Here is a 14,841-nt window from a genome sequence, read left to right on the forward strand (position 1 = left end):
CTGTAAGTAGTTTGTTTCAGTTTGTATTTATTTGATTTGATATGTTTATTCAGCTCCTGTACTGCTCTGTAATTTACATCTCTCCAAGAACAAACTTACCAAGCTTAACTTGGTGAAGTCAAACTCACCAAGAAATCACTGCAGGCTTGGTTTCTATGTTTGTATGGGCAGTGATTCCTTTCCTTTTGAAGGTTTCTTATTGTTTTGGGAACTGTGTAACTGTGGAGATGCATATGTAAGTTTAGGGGTGTGCTCACATTTACTATTTTGTGGGGTTAATTGTGTGGCCAGATGTGCTCAGCAAGTTGGTTCCGCGGGGATTTGTAACTCAGGGAGTCATAGGAGAAGCTATTTAATTGTGTGATTATTTCAGATTCTTGTTAGACCTTCTGTTTGAGCTTTGTACATGTTCATGTGGTGCAAATCAGATAAAACATGATTCTGGGAGGGGGGAGGGGTGGCCTAATGCTTAAGGTCTTCAATGGTTATCTCATAGACACAAGGTATAGAGTTTTGTTTTTACCAAGAGTTATTGGCTAGGCTTAACTAGGTTAGCCTAGTATACATCTATGAAGCTATAATGATACAAGGAAATAGTATGTAAAAGCAATGTCTACTTTACAGGGCAGTTTACATCATAAGAAAAATTACAAGCTAGATCTTATAAACACATTGGCACCCCCCCACTGGTACTTAAAACATTAACTTTATTATAAAAACTTGCTAAAGACAACAAACTGGTGCCTCGGCAAAATACACCATCAAATGTTCTAATCCCATAATGCAAGTTGCATTCTTTTATACTACTGCAGGTTTCACAGAACCAGTCAGAAAACAGCTGCAGACAGCCATAAGGAAAAAATAAACTGTTGTTTGCAAGAAACATTCACAGTACAAAAAACAGGCTTTCATTATTAATCTATAATTGTACCAAATAGATCATGACTTATTCAATGTGAAGACCATTTGGTTGCAGTGTACCATAAACATAAATCATCCAAGCCTCCTTTATCAGTGTCACATTAGAAATATTTGCAAACAAAATCAGGATTCTGACAGGTACATATATAAAAAAGAAACTTCATTATGCATTCATTTCAAAAGAAACTTCATTATGCATTCAACCCGCAATGCTCAGAGTGCAGACTGCTGAGAATAAAATCCACAGCTTCATTCTATTGCAGTAGGTTCATAGGTGTGTTCATAGGGGGTCTATATTATAACATCGAAGTCTTACAACTTCGAATGTTATAATATCAAACCCAGTAGAGCAAATGCTGGAAATAGTGAAGCTGCAGAACACCGAATACTTTCCTAGGGAAAGTATTCAGTGGGCCGTTTCTGCAGCTTCGCTATTTCCTCAACTGTGGAGCGAAGGTTACGGACCGGGTTAAAGTAAGTGTGCGAATGAAGGTGAATGTGCAATTGGGTGTGGGTTAGGTGAGTTAGGGTTAAGGCGTGGGTCAGGTCAGTGTGCAATTGTGTGGACGTGAAGGTTAGGGTGGGGTAGGTGAGTTAGGGTTAGGGAGTGGGTAAGGTGAGTGTGCAATAGTGACAGACGTTAGGGTTAGGGTTGGGTTAAGGTAAGTGGATAGCTAGTGGTGTATGTATGGTTTAGTGTAGGGTTTTGTGAAGTGTGTGTGTGTGGATTATTTATTTTGGTGTGCGTGTGTTGTGTGTATATTTGTCGGAAGAACAATTTTTTCCCTGGGAAAAAATTTGCTATTCTGACTGTTCGGTATCCTGGTGTTTCACTCTACTGCGTTCGATATTATAACATTCAAAGTTGTAAGACTTCAATGTTATGATATAGACCCTTTCATAGGTATGTTCTTGGCTAATGGCCTTGGGGCCTTTCTAAGACTAGCCATAGGATTTCCCTGGCATAGTGCCACCCGACCTTAGTTCCCAGTGCCTCTGTTGAAAAGAACCACTGGAGTTATCCCCGGGGTGAATTTTCTGTTTCCCATCCACTCATCAAGATTTCCCTTGAAGAGGGTCAGTGAGGTGCTCTCCTTGACATGTATGGAAAGTCTATTCCATAGCATGGGCAGTCTCCGAGTTATGAACCTGTCAGTCCAGCATGTTCTGTTAATTGGGGTAATGAGGTTGAGGTCTCTGGAGCATGTGGTGCAGAGGGATTGATATTTCTTTAGATGTAGCATTTCTAACAGAGCTGGGTCAGACATGGCTTTGTAAGTCAAGCAGAGATTGCCTCTAAGTAGGTGATATGAGACAGAGAATAGTTGGAGCTTTTTGAGTCTGTCCATATAAGACAAGTGTTTAAGGCCTAGGATCCTCTTTGTGAGGTAATTTTGTGGTCTCTCCAGTTGTTGCAGCTGTCTAGTGAGGTACATGCCAAATGGGTCATTGTACTCGAAGATTGGCCTAATGAGGGAAGAGTAGAGGGAGACAAAGACCTATTTCTTCCTGGATGCAAAACCCTTAGTAATGAGATGTGCCACATAGAAGGACTTTCTGACCACAGTGGCAATGTGGTGATCAAAAGAAAATGTTTCCAGATCTCTTATAACACCTTCTCTGTTCAGTGGACTACCATCAATGTGGTAATTCATGGGAACCGGATTTTTCCCAAAGGGGATGATGACAGATTTTTTGGCATTGAACTTAAGCCCATGGTTCTGACACCAGTCAGTCTCAGTGAGGCCATTCTGCAGGATGCCAACATCACATGGAGAGTTAACAATAGTTCCCAACTTGCAATCAAATGCAAACTTTGTCAGCCAGATCCCCTTCATGTTGGCCTTGACTTCAGAGAAGTAGATACCAAACAGGAGAGGACCCAGGACCGAACCCTGTGGAACTCCACTTGTGACTAGTCGGCAGTCTGACTTGGAGTCAGCTACTTTCACACTGTGGGTTCTATCAGTGAGCCAGTTTGCAACCCACCTAGTGATTTAGGGGTTAATGCCTAGCTTAGTGAGTTTTTCTATGATTCTTGAGTGGGGAATGGTATCAAAAGCCTTGGCCAAATCAAGGTAGGCTGTATGAACCACCTTGCCTTCATCCACAGCTCTGGTGACTATCTCAAAGAAGTTGATCAATTTGAGCAGGCATGATCTACCCTTCACAAAACCAAACTGTGTGGGATCCAGAGATTGGAGATTCCCTATATCCTTGTTTATTAGGTCCACAATGATGCATATCAGGCTCGTCAGGCTAATGGGGCAATAGTTCCCAGGGTCTGTAGTCACTCCTCCTTTGTGAAGAGGGATGATTGTAGCAGTGCACCATTCAGTTGGGACAAAGCCTGAGGTGCGGCTGTGATTGAACAGGGCACACAGATGAGGGGCCAGTTCACTCTGTAGTTTATACACAACACAGCCAGGGATATTGTCAGTTCCAATAGAAGCTGTATTCTTGGCCTTGGACAGTGCTGTTTTAACCTGTTCAGCAGTATTGCTGGGTGCCTGGCAATATACTGGTATTTTGATTGGTCCTTTGGGGGGGGAGATTGGGGTAAAGTTGGCGCTGAATCTGTTGGCCAGTATACTGGCAATATCTGTTGGCTCGGTATAGGAGGTACCATTGTGCAGTAGCTCAGAGCAAATCTGGGTGTTGGCGTGGAGATTCTTTACATAACTATAAATGGCCTTGTGGTTGTCTTTTATATGCTGCAATTCTGTTTTCATAGCTAGCTTTAGAGGATTTAATGAGGGATTCCAACTTTTAGTTGAGGCTTCACCTTATGTTACATCAGTTTCCTCCTTCTGTTGTAGAGTTTGTTTATGGCAGGGGACCACCAGATTGGCTTCCTTTTTTTGGAGGACTGTGTCTTGGTTCTATTGGGTATGGTGAGATCCATGCATTTGTCTACGTGTTTGTACAGTGCATTGGTGTATGATTCGGTGGTCATACAACTATTCTCCATTTGCATGGGTGCTGTGAAGTTAGCCACCTCTGTTTTTAGGAGCCCAAAGTTAGCTTTGGAGAACTTTTTCATGGTGGTTACCTTTGCAGGGGGTGGGGGTGGGGAGGGATGGGTATTTTCAAGGTGATTAGTTTGTGGTCGGATCTAACCAGGGAGGAGCTGACTATTGGTGTAGAGCAATGGTCACCCATGTTAGTAATGGCCAGGTCAAGGATGTTGCTACCTCTAGTGGGGGTAAGAACGAGCTGGTCCAGGGCACTGGAATTAATGAACTGCAGGAAACGTTGGACAAGTGTATTGGTACATGAGTATTTTTCCCAGTTAATGAAGGGTAGTTGAAGTTTCCTAGTAAGAGAGTGTTAGGTTGGACCCTAATATTCTCCAGGGTGCTTAGGAACGTGGAGTGTGAGTCTTGGGATGGTTGGGGACCTATAGCAGGCTGCGACCTGAATCGCTGTCTTACTCAATGTTAGCTGCACCTGAAGTATCTCTGATGTGTTATGTTGGGCTACCAGTCTGGAGGTGTGCGCATCCTTTATGATTATGGAAACACCGCTGCTTTTGGATCTTCAGTACAAGTTCTGGGGCCGAACGATGTGGAATGAGTTATAGCCTGGTAGTGCAGGGGTGCTTTCAGCTGCCTTGAACCAGGTCTCTGTTACAGCACAAATGTCGATGTTCTCCATTTTAAGGAGTGCTTCGGGCAAGTGCATTTTGAGATTTAGACTTCTAGCATTGAGCAGCATGACCCTCAGATTGCATTTGTTTGTAGCTGTTACAGTGGTAATTTGGTGTTTGGAACACCACCTAAAAAAGGCACTATAGGTTTGGCAAGAGCCTTGGCCAGTATCAGGAAGCATAGTGGTGACAGATGCAGGTCATCTCAGGCAAAGCATCGAGGTTTGTCAATCATGTCATCCCAGACAGACAAATACTGGATCCCCTTAGAATGACACCATTTTCTGCTTGTACTGTGGTATAAATCTGGGTGATGGTAGGATGCTGCTCAGGGCTAGGGTCATACCCACCTGGGCTACATAATCTGAGAGCTCCTCCATGTCTTTTTTCATGTAGTCCAGGGAGGTACATTTCAGGTCATTCACACCCACATGTACAATGACAGAGTCATATTTGTACCTATTGTTGAGGGACCTATGTGCATGCATTATGTGATGGATCCTGGCAGCTGACAGTTACTTTCTCCTTATTCAATGTAGTGAGTGAGACATCAGTGTGCCTCACTACTGAGACACCTATAACTAGTGTGTTGGGCATGCTGTTTTCCCTTAGGGGCTTTGGTTGAGTGGCACACTGTTTAGGAGAGTTATGTGCCTCATGATTAGTGTTGTGTTGTGGTGTCCAAGTGCATTTCTGCCTTGGAGATCTCTGCTGCTTGGGTAGATTTTTATTGAGAGTCTCTGCAAATGTGGGTGTGTGGTTTGCGTTTTTATTTGAAGGCAGTGCTGGTGTGTGTTCTGGAGGGCTATGTGTTCCATGTGGTGTTGTGCAAGTGTTGACCTTCTCCTTTTGACCAGCTATTCCGTGTCTTGGCTGGAGAGTGTGTGGCTTCCAATTTGGATATATAAGTGTTGGGAGGTAAGAGGATAGGGTTGTCGGTGTACATGAGACAGTTGCTACATTGCCTCAGGGTGCCCAAGTTCACCAGGTTAATAGGAGAAAACACAAGGAACTGACCTTTAGACATGTCTGGAGGGGTGGACATTGATAATAAGTACTGGATCTGATTCCTTGTACAACATTTAGTGCTGGTAGCACTTTTGTGTGCTACAATAATTTCTACAAGAAGTCTGGTAAAGTGCTAGACTAATAAGCTAGTATAAGTGCAGGAGAGGAGAGAACTAGTAGATCTAAAGGGCAAATTAAAGAGCAGACTTTGGCACCACTCAGGAGCTTACAAGCAGTCCTGGATACAGCAAGTCTGTGTCTGGACTAAAGTAGTTACCAGAAAGGTGGGAAACAAGTGCAAATGCAGACTTTTAAACCATAAAATTGAGAGAGATGGAAAAACTGCCCAAATGGCCAATATACTACAATTTCTCAGCCAGAAACCACTCCTCTTGTGGTAGATAGGCTACCTAGTGCTTACCACTCCCACTGATACGATAGAAGGCTTCCCTCCAACACAGAAAGGTGTGGGGGGGGGGCTCAGAAGCTTACAAACAGTTCTGGATTCAGCAAATCTGTATCTGGACTAGACTAGTTACAGGCAAGGGGGAAAACAAGTGCAAAAAAATGGACTTTTAAATCATAAAGTTGAAAGAGATGGAAAAAACTGTCCAAACAACCAATAAACCACAATTGTTGGGCCAGAAACCACTCCTATTGTGGTAGATAGGCTATCTAGTGTTCACCACTCTCACTGATAAGCTAGAAGGCTTCCCTCCAACACAGAAAGGTTTGGGAGGCTCAAAAGCTTACAAACAGTTCTGGATTCAGCAAATCTGTATCTGGACTAGACTAGTTACATGAAAAGCAGGAAACAAGCTTAGAATATATTTTTTTCATTCTATTAGCAGATCCCCAGATACACCACTGCAGATCCCCAGAAACACCACTGCAATTTGCTAAAAAATTCCAAAAGGCTTTCAGTGTCTCATAGGGCCACTTTACTTCTAAGTACTCTAATTTACAAGATGCTACAACATTATCACCGTCCCCTTTAAAAGTGAAGCTTACCTTTGTAAGACAACTCTTATGTACTCTTATGTACACAGGATAACAGTTTCACTCTAGTACACCCTCAATTTAAAACTGATGTAGGTGACAGAGGCTTCTCTAGACTGGGACCTACTACCTGGAGCCACCTGCCTACAGACATCAAAAATCTAGGAACCATGAAAAGCTTCCAAGATGCACTTAAAGATCATCTCTTTATGGAATCTACATGCATCTGCTACCCTGACAGTGGTTAGGTAACTTATCAACCCTTACCATGAATACTAGACTACATTTCATAAACTTTTCTCAGTCTCTTAATGTGGCATCTTATACTCAAATATTTCACATGTATACAGGAGTTTATAATAAGCATGACTGCACTGTATTTTATGCACATCTTAGCTTGCATTTTTTATATGTCTTTTTTTCAATGCACTCTGACTAGATCTTTTTATGTTACTCTATCTGCATTCAATCACACTATGTTCTGAATTTTGTCGTGTACTGATTTTGTATATAATATTGTTGATTGAAAGACCGTGATGTATTTTCTTTGAGCTCAGGTCATAGCTGGAAAGGGTCAATAGACTAGCCCACTAACATGGTGAACAAATAATAACTAAAGCCATAAGATACAGGCTAGAGGTTAAGTTGTGGAGTATGGAACTCACAAACTGACAAGTAACACAAATATTAAATCCATGCTCACTGAAAGGGAGGGCAAAAGCATAATAAAGTTGATGCATATACTTACTTCTCAAGCAAGTACAGCATCTATACTTATTATCTCCAAGAGCTGCAGTACACCCACACTATTTGCAGCTGAAGTAATTAATTGGAGTCAAAGTTAAATGATTATTAAAATGATATGATTTGTTCAAAACAGTAGTCAAAGTACAGAGCATGAGGCATTGACAGCCTGTCTTACCTACTGGGTTTTCTGAAAAAGAAAAAGTAATTCCCTGGCTCCACTCTGTTTGCCATACTTTGTGTGTGTGTGTGTGTGTGTGTGTGCATGCGTGCGTGCGTGTGTGTGTGTGTGTGTGTGTGTGTGTGTGTGTGTGTGTGTGTGTGCGCGCGTGCATGTGTGTGTGTGTGTGTGTGTGTGTGTGTGTGCATGTGCATGCATATGTGTGTGTGAGTGTGCATGTGTATGTGTGTGTGTGTTGCGGGAGGGGTTGCAGCTCTGTAGCATTCTATACTGTGATGCTGGAGGACAGAGGATCATGATAAAGAAAAAATCCATGAGGGAGACTGATAGGACAGAAGCAAAAGAGAACATAGCCTTGAATACATCAGCCTGAATGTGAAAGCAATTCTATATAAAAACAAGCACAGCCTAGCACAGGCTGTAACCTTTAATGAGTCATGCAGTAATCAGCAACAAAAAATATAGTGACATCAGGGCAAATTCATCAAAAAAAAAAGGAATGTTGTGTAAAAATAATTTTAAGGTATTCCAAGACTCTGCTAGTTTCCCTGCTGGCAAGGATATGCCCAATGGACTTTTGTTTTTGCTGATTCCAAATCCTTTTTTCCAGACAAGACTAGGAAGTTTCAAACTGCAGGTTTGTGGAGCTCCAAAATGCTTTAAACAAGAAACATTTTTACTGAATTATCACTTATGACATAGGCAGTCACACATTTCTATAAATGAAAATATACCATACTAACATATTTTCAGTTGCAAGCATTATATATCACATTTCATCTTCTGTACAGAAAATTACATAGCTCATTCAATTGCTGCCTTCCCTTAAACCTCATTCCTCATCCAAAACATTATTCTTCATGTAGCACTCCCACAATTCCCATTTTTCCTATGTAATTTGCTCCTACTCTTTCCTAAAGTTCCCATTTCCAGTTATTTTTATCTCTGTTACTATATTCAATACTTCCAGTACTTTTGGTTTAGACTTGGATTTTAACTTTCTAGTAATTGCTTTTTTTGGCAGCCACCAAAATTAAACTGAGCAAGGCCTTACAATGTCTAGATATTACCCATTCTGTATCACACCTCAGAAAGTCATTTGCTCGCCTAACGTTTCTGACAGATTACTCTGCAGGGCATTTTTAAAGTCTTCCAACTCAGTACACTCTCAAAAAATATGTTCCCAATTATCTCTTTCTTCCCTATCACACCTCCAACATTTGCCATCTACCTGAGGAAAAATTCTGTGGAGTCTGCTTGAGGTATAAAAATACCTTACAAATACTTCCAAGCAAAAATCATGAATCTTTTAGACTTTGCTGCATATATGGGAACCATATTTATATTCCCCATTATTTATATATATATTCCCCATTATTTATATTTATATTCCCCATTATTTATATATATATATTCCCCATTATTTATATATATATTCCCTATTATTTATATTTATATTCCCCATTATTTATATATATATTCCCCATTATTTATATATATATATTCCCCATTATTTATATTTATATTCCCCATTATTTATATATATATTCCCCATTATTTATATTTATATTCCCCATTATTTATATATATATTCCCCATTATTTATATTTATATTCCCCATTATTTATATATATATTCCCCATTATTTATATTTATATTCCCCATTATTTATATATATATTCACCATTATTTATATATATATTCCCCATTATTTATATATATATTCCCCATTATTTATATTTATATTCCCCCATTATTTATATATATATTCCCCATTATTTATATATATATTCCCCATTATTTATATTTATATTCCCCATTATTTATATATATATATTCCCCATTATTTATATTTATATTCCCCATTATTTATATTTATATTCCCCATTATTTCTTTGTGAAATGCCTATCCAGTCTTTCTTCCCAATCTTTTCTAATCTCCTCTTATTGAGTGCTTTATTTATTATGCAATATTTTATATGCCCTACTAATTATCCCTTTTTAAAAGCAGTTTCTGTTCTCGATTCTGCTAAAACTCTATCAGTGCTGGTCTTTTACTTAGGATCCCCCTATTCCTTTCTTATTGCTCATAGTCTGATATCAATCCTTGATAGGGAAGACAATCTCTAGCCTGCAGTCTAAATGTACTCTTGGCCTCTTCCCATTCTGTTACTTTTCTCTCTCTAATTATTTGCTCCCAGTGCCTTGGTTCCTTTGCCAGTTTCCTCCAATAAATTGCAGACCCTCTTGCCATTTCTCTGCACCCCTAATTGCAATCATCCCTATCATCAGAATCTCATATCTTCCTTTCCAGATAAAATCCTTCAGCTCTTTATTAATTGCTATCTGCAACTTCTCCTCTGGTACATAAAAATATGCCAGACCTGTGTTTAAAACTAAATAACCTATAATCATTTTCACTGCTTGCATCTTGCTATCCATATCCATAAAGTGTTATTTCAGCATAGTCCACATGCAATGAGTACTGTCAATAGGTTACAGACCCTCCTGTGCCACGTCTCCAATACATTCTAAATGCAATACACGCTGTCATATCTTACAGATCCTCCGGTGCTATGTTTTCAGTATATTCTGCCAGAAATGCAAACTATCTGTAGGCTATATCCTTCCAGTAGCATACCGTAAGTATATTCTACATGTAGTGCACACTGTCATAGGTTAATTAAAAAATGCCTCAAAATGGGCAAGAATAGAAGCAGTACTCATTAAATCATTCTGGAATGTATCATGTACATCTGGGCTTTCCTGAAATTTATCTGTGCTCAAATCAGAATGGGATGACATGCTTCTGTGCAGCATAAATAGTGTTAAAGAAGCACACCAAGAATGCCAAACTCTCCATTCATTTTATTTCTACTAGTGCAGGAAGAATACTTTTGCATAAGCCCACTACACTGCAGCTGTCACTACACACTTTGCCAAAGGAAAAATAAAATGTGACCATAGGTTCCAGTGAGGGAAAGTATTGCTTAGCAACCTTTATATCACGTCTCTCAAAACTAGTAATGGTATAGCCTTCCAGCTGTGTAAATCTCTGCACATTGCAAAAGCTACTATTCATCTGGCATGTTCTGGTGCAGTTTCTGGTCTTCAGGTAATGACAGTAAACATTAAAAGCAAAGCTGGTTGTGAGGCTTCTCAGTTGTTCATGAACTGCCCTGCTAAGAATCATGCTGTTCACTGATCAAAATCAGACTAGACTGCAGCTTAGAGTCGACCGCTTTGTGTAATTAAACTGCTAAAAAAACATGGCAAAATTGGACCCATTTTGGATGGACTGCAAACTATCACTGTTTAGTGAGGCTGAAAACTAGTTTTACTACTTTCATACAGTGCATTGGATGCCATCAGCCACATGTACATACATATTTTACTATTACAGCAAACCTGAAAACAGTACAATCAGAAGATAAACATTTAGCTGGCCATTCAAAACTCCCTACCCCCATGGCCAGTGTAATACTATAAACAGGGTTGGAAAAATGCCTAAAATTGATAACCCCATTCTTACACTAGAAGAAAAGCAGACCCAAGAATAGCATACTTTCTTCTTCATGTGAAAGGCATTTACACAGATGTAGCTGCAGGTTTTCATGGAGAAAACTGGAAACAAATGTGTGTGGCCACATTCAGTTTTAGTTTATTCACATAAATTAATTAATCCGGCGCCTGTTGTTGCTACTTGGAAAAGCATGCCATTGTTTTTATTATGGTGGATCATCATACATTTACCAGTATAATCTTCAATGTCTCTCATAAATTGCTTGGTTTTCTCTCAGCCCAAGCCTATGGCTATATTTCTCTATGCAGTAATACACTCTGACAAGTTGGCCCTGTGCTTTAGAGAAGAACACATTGCTCTTTACCAGTTACTTATATTTCTCTAAACCAATCTGTATTTGTACAAATGTCCTCCTGTTTTTTCCATCAAGATTTTAACTGTGATAAACCTGTGTCTTTATTTATAGCTTTCCATTGCATTAGAGGGTCAGTGTCCATGCTGTGGTCAGTACAGAATATGGAAATTATCAGTGCTCTGGAGACTCCTTTTGCATTTCCACTAGTTTTTAGGAACAGACCATCCCACTGAAGGCTTTCACATTTCTTCAGATATTTCAGAGCATTTAAAATGTCATCAGGGGTCCTACTAGAGTATGCCATTCTTCTATCTTGGAAAAGATCAGCAGGTGCCGCCAAAAGCTTGTAGACCTGCACAAGGTGGTCCTCTGTGATTGGCCAGCTAAATGTTTCTTTTCTAACTGCATTGTTCACAGCTTTGCGTTAAATGCATGCAATGGTATATAATGATGTACTAAAGTGTGAGTGTCTGACAATGTCAACTGCATTTGGGAGAAAGTGCTAGGAGTGTGGAAGTAAGGGTTGGAACTTTGAATGTTTCAGTATGACTGGTAAAGGGAGAGATCTAGCTGACATAATGGAGAGAAGGAAGGTTGATATATTGTGCATGCAAGAGACAAGATGGGAGGGGAGTAAGGCCAGGTGTATCAGAGGAGGGTTCAATTTCTTCAACCATGGCGTGGATGGGAGGAGAAATGGAATAGGGGTTATCCTGATGGAACATTATGTCATGAATGTTTTGGAGTGAAAGGAGCGTCAGATAATGTGATGTTTATGAAGCTGGAAATTGATGGTGTGATGATGAATGTTGTTAGTGCATATGCTCCACAAGTTGGGTGTGTGATGGATGAGAAAGAAAAATTTTGGAGTGAGTTGGATGAAGTGGTGGTGAGTGTACACAAGGGTGAGAGAGTGGTGACTGGAGTGGATTTCAATAGCATGTTGGTGAATGGAACAATGGGGATGAGGGGGTGATGGGTAGGTATGGTGCTAAGGAGAGTAATGTAGAAGGTCAGATGGTAGTGGATTTTGCAAAAAGGATGGGCATAGCTGTGGTGAATACATATTTTAAAAATGGGAGGAGCATAGGGTGACATACAAGAGTAGAGGAAGATGCACACAGGTAGATTTTATGCTATGCAGGAGGGCCAGTCTGAAGGAGATTGACAACTGCAAAGTGGTGACGAGGAAAGCGTAGTTAGGCAGCATTGGATGGTGGTCTGTAAGATGATGTTGGTGATCAAGAAGAAGAGGAGGAGAGTGAGGGTGGTGCCATGGATCAAGTGGTGGAAGGTGAAAAAGGATAACTGTAAGATGGAGTTCAGGGAAGAGTTAAGAGAGGCACTGGGTGGCAGTGAAGAGTTACCAGGTAGCTGGGCAACCACACTAGAGGTGGTAAGGGAGACAACAAGGAAAGGTGCTTGGGCTGACATCTGGACAGAGATTGTAGGACAAGGAGGCCTGTTGGTGGAATGAGGAAGTACAGGAGAGTATACAGAGGAAGAGGTGGGAGGTTAGGATGATAAATGATAATAAGCAAAACTGCCCACAAGCAAGGAGATTGTGCTGACCACATGGAAAGTGTACTTTGTGGAGCTGATGAATGAAGAGAATAAGAGAGAGAGAAGGTTGAATGATGTGGGGATAGTGAATCAAAAGTGCAACGGATTAGCAAGGAGGAAGTAAAGACAGCTATGAAGAGGATGAAGAATAGAAAGGCTGTTGGTCTAGATGACATACCTGTGGAAGCATGGAGGTGGTAAGGAGACATGGCAGTGAGGTTTTTAACCAGGCTGTTTAACAAAATCTTGGAATGTGAAAAGATGTCTGAGGAGTGGAGAAGAAGTGAATTGGTATTGATTTTTAAGAATAAGGGTGATGTGGAGAGCTGTAGGAACTACAGAGGGATAAAACTGATCAGCCACAGCATGAAGTTATGGGAAAGAGTAGTGGAAGCTAGGTTAAGAAGGGAGGTGATGATTAGTGATCAGCAGTATGGTTTCATGCCAAGAAAGAGCACTACAGATGCGATGTTTGCTCTGAGAGTGTTGATGGAGAAGTACAGAGAAGGTCAGAAGGAGTTGCATTATGTCTTTCTGGACTTAGAGAAAACATATGATAGGATGCTAGAGAGGAGTTGGGGTACTGCATGAGGAAGTCAGGAGTGGCAGAGAAGTATGTAAGAGTGGTACAGGATATGTACGAGGGCAGTGCTAAGGTCTGTGGTAGAAGTGACAGATGCGTTCATGGTGGATGTGAGATTACATCAAGGACCAGCACTGAGCCCTTTCTTATTCGCAATGGTGATGGACAGGTTGACTGATGAAATTAGACAGGAGTCCCCATGGACTATGATGTTTGTGGATGACATTGTGATTTGTAGTGAAAGTAGGGAACAGGTTGAGGAGGCCTGGGAGAGGTGGAGACATGCTCCAGAGAGGACAGGAATGAAGGTCAGTAGGACTAAGACAGAATATATGTATGTGAATTAGAGGGAAGACAGAGGAATTGTGAGGAAGCAGGGAGTAGAGCTGGCTAAGGTGAATAAGTTTAAATACTTGGGATCAATAGTTCAGAGTAATGGTGAGTGTGGAAGAGAGGTGAAGAAGAGACTATAAGCAGGGTGGAGTGGGTGGAGAAGAGTCTCAGGAGTGATTTGTGACAGACGAGCACCAGTAAGAGTGAATAAGGTCTACAAGATAGTAGTAAGACCAGCTGTGTTATATGGGTTGGAGATGGTGGCACTGTTGAAAAGACAAGAGTCAAAGCTGCAGGTAGCAAAGTTACAAATGTTAAGATTTACACTGGGTGTGACGAGGATGGACAGAATTAAAAATCACTTTATTAGAGGGTCAACTCAGGTTGGACAGTTTGGAAACAAAATCAGAGAGGCAAAATTGTGGTTTTTTTTTTTTGGACATGTGCTGAGGAGGGATGCTGGGTATATTGAGAGAAGGATGCTGAGGATGGAGCTGCCAGGTAAGATGAAAAGAGAAAGGCCTAAGATTAGGTTTATGGATGTGGTGAGAGAGGACATGCAGGTAGTTGGTGTGATAGAACAAGATGCAGAGGACAGGAAGGAATGGAAACAGATGTTCCACTGTGTGGTGATTCCTAACTGGGGCAGCCAGAAGAAAAAGAAGATCTATATGTCTGTGTGTGTGTGTGTGTGTGTGTGTGTGTGTGTATGTGTGTATATATATATATATATATATATATATATATATATATATATATATATGTATGTATATATATATATATATATATATATATATATATATATATATATATATATATATATATACACACACACACACACTCACGTATATATTTAAAATTAGCAAGGTGAATAAGGGGCAGCCTCCTAAGGACTTGCCACCTTGCCAAAAAAGTTGTTTCAGTATTTTTTTTCATGTGTTTATTTTCAGGCACTTGTGCTTGAACAGGTTAGCTTTGATAT

The sequence above is a fragment of the Protopterus annectens genome, chromosome 15.part0 (assembly GCF_019279795.1).
Source record: "Protopterus annectens isolate FY-2018-M chromosome 15.part0, PAN1.0, whole genome shotgun sequence".
NCBI classification, from domain to species: domain Eukaryota; kingdom Metazoa; phylum Chordata; order Ceratodontiformes; family Protopteridae; genus Protopterus; species Protopterus annectens.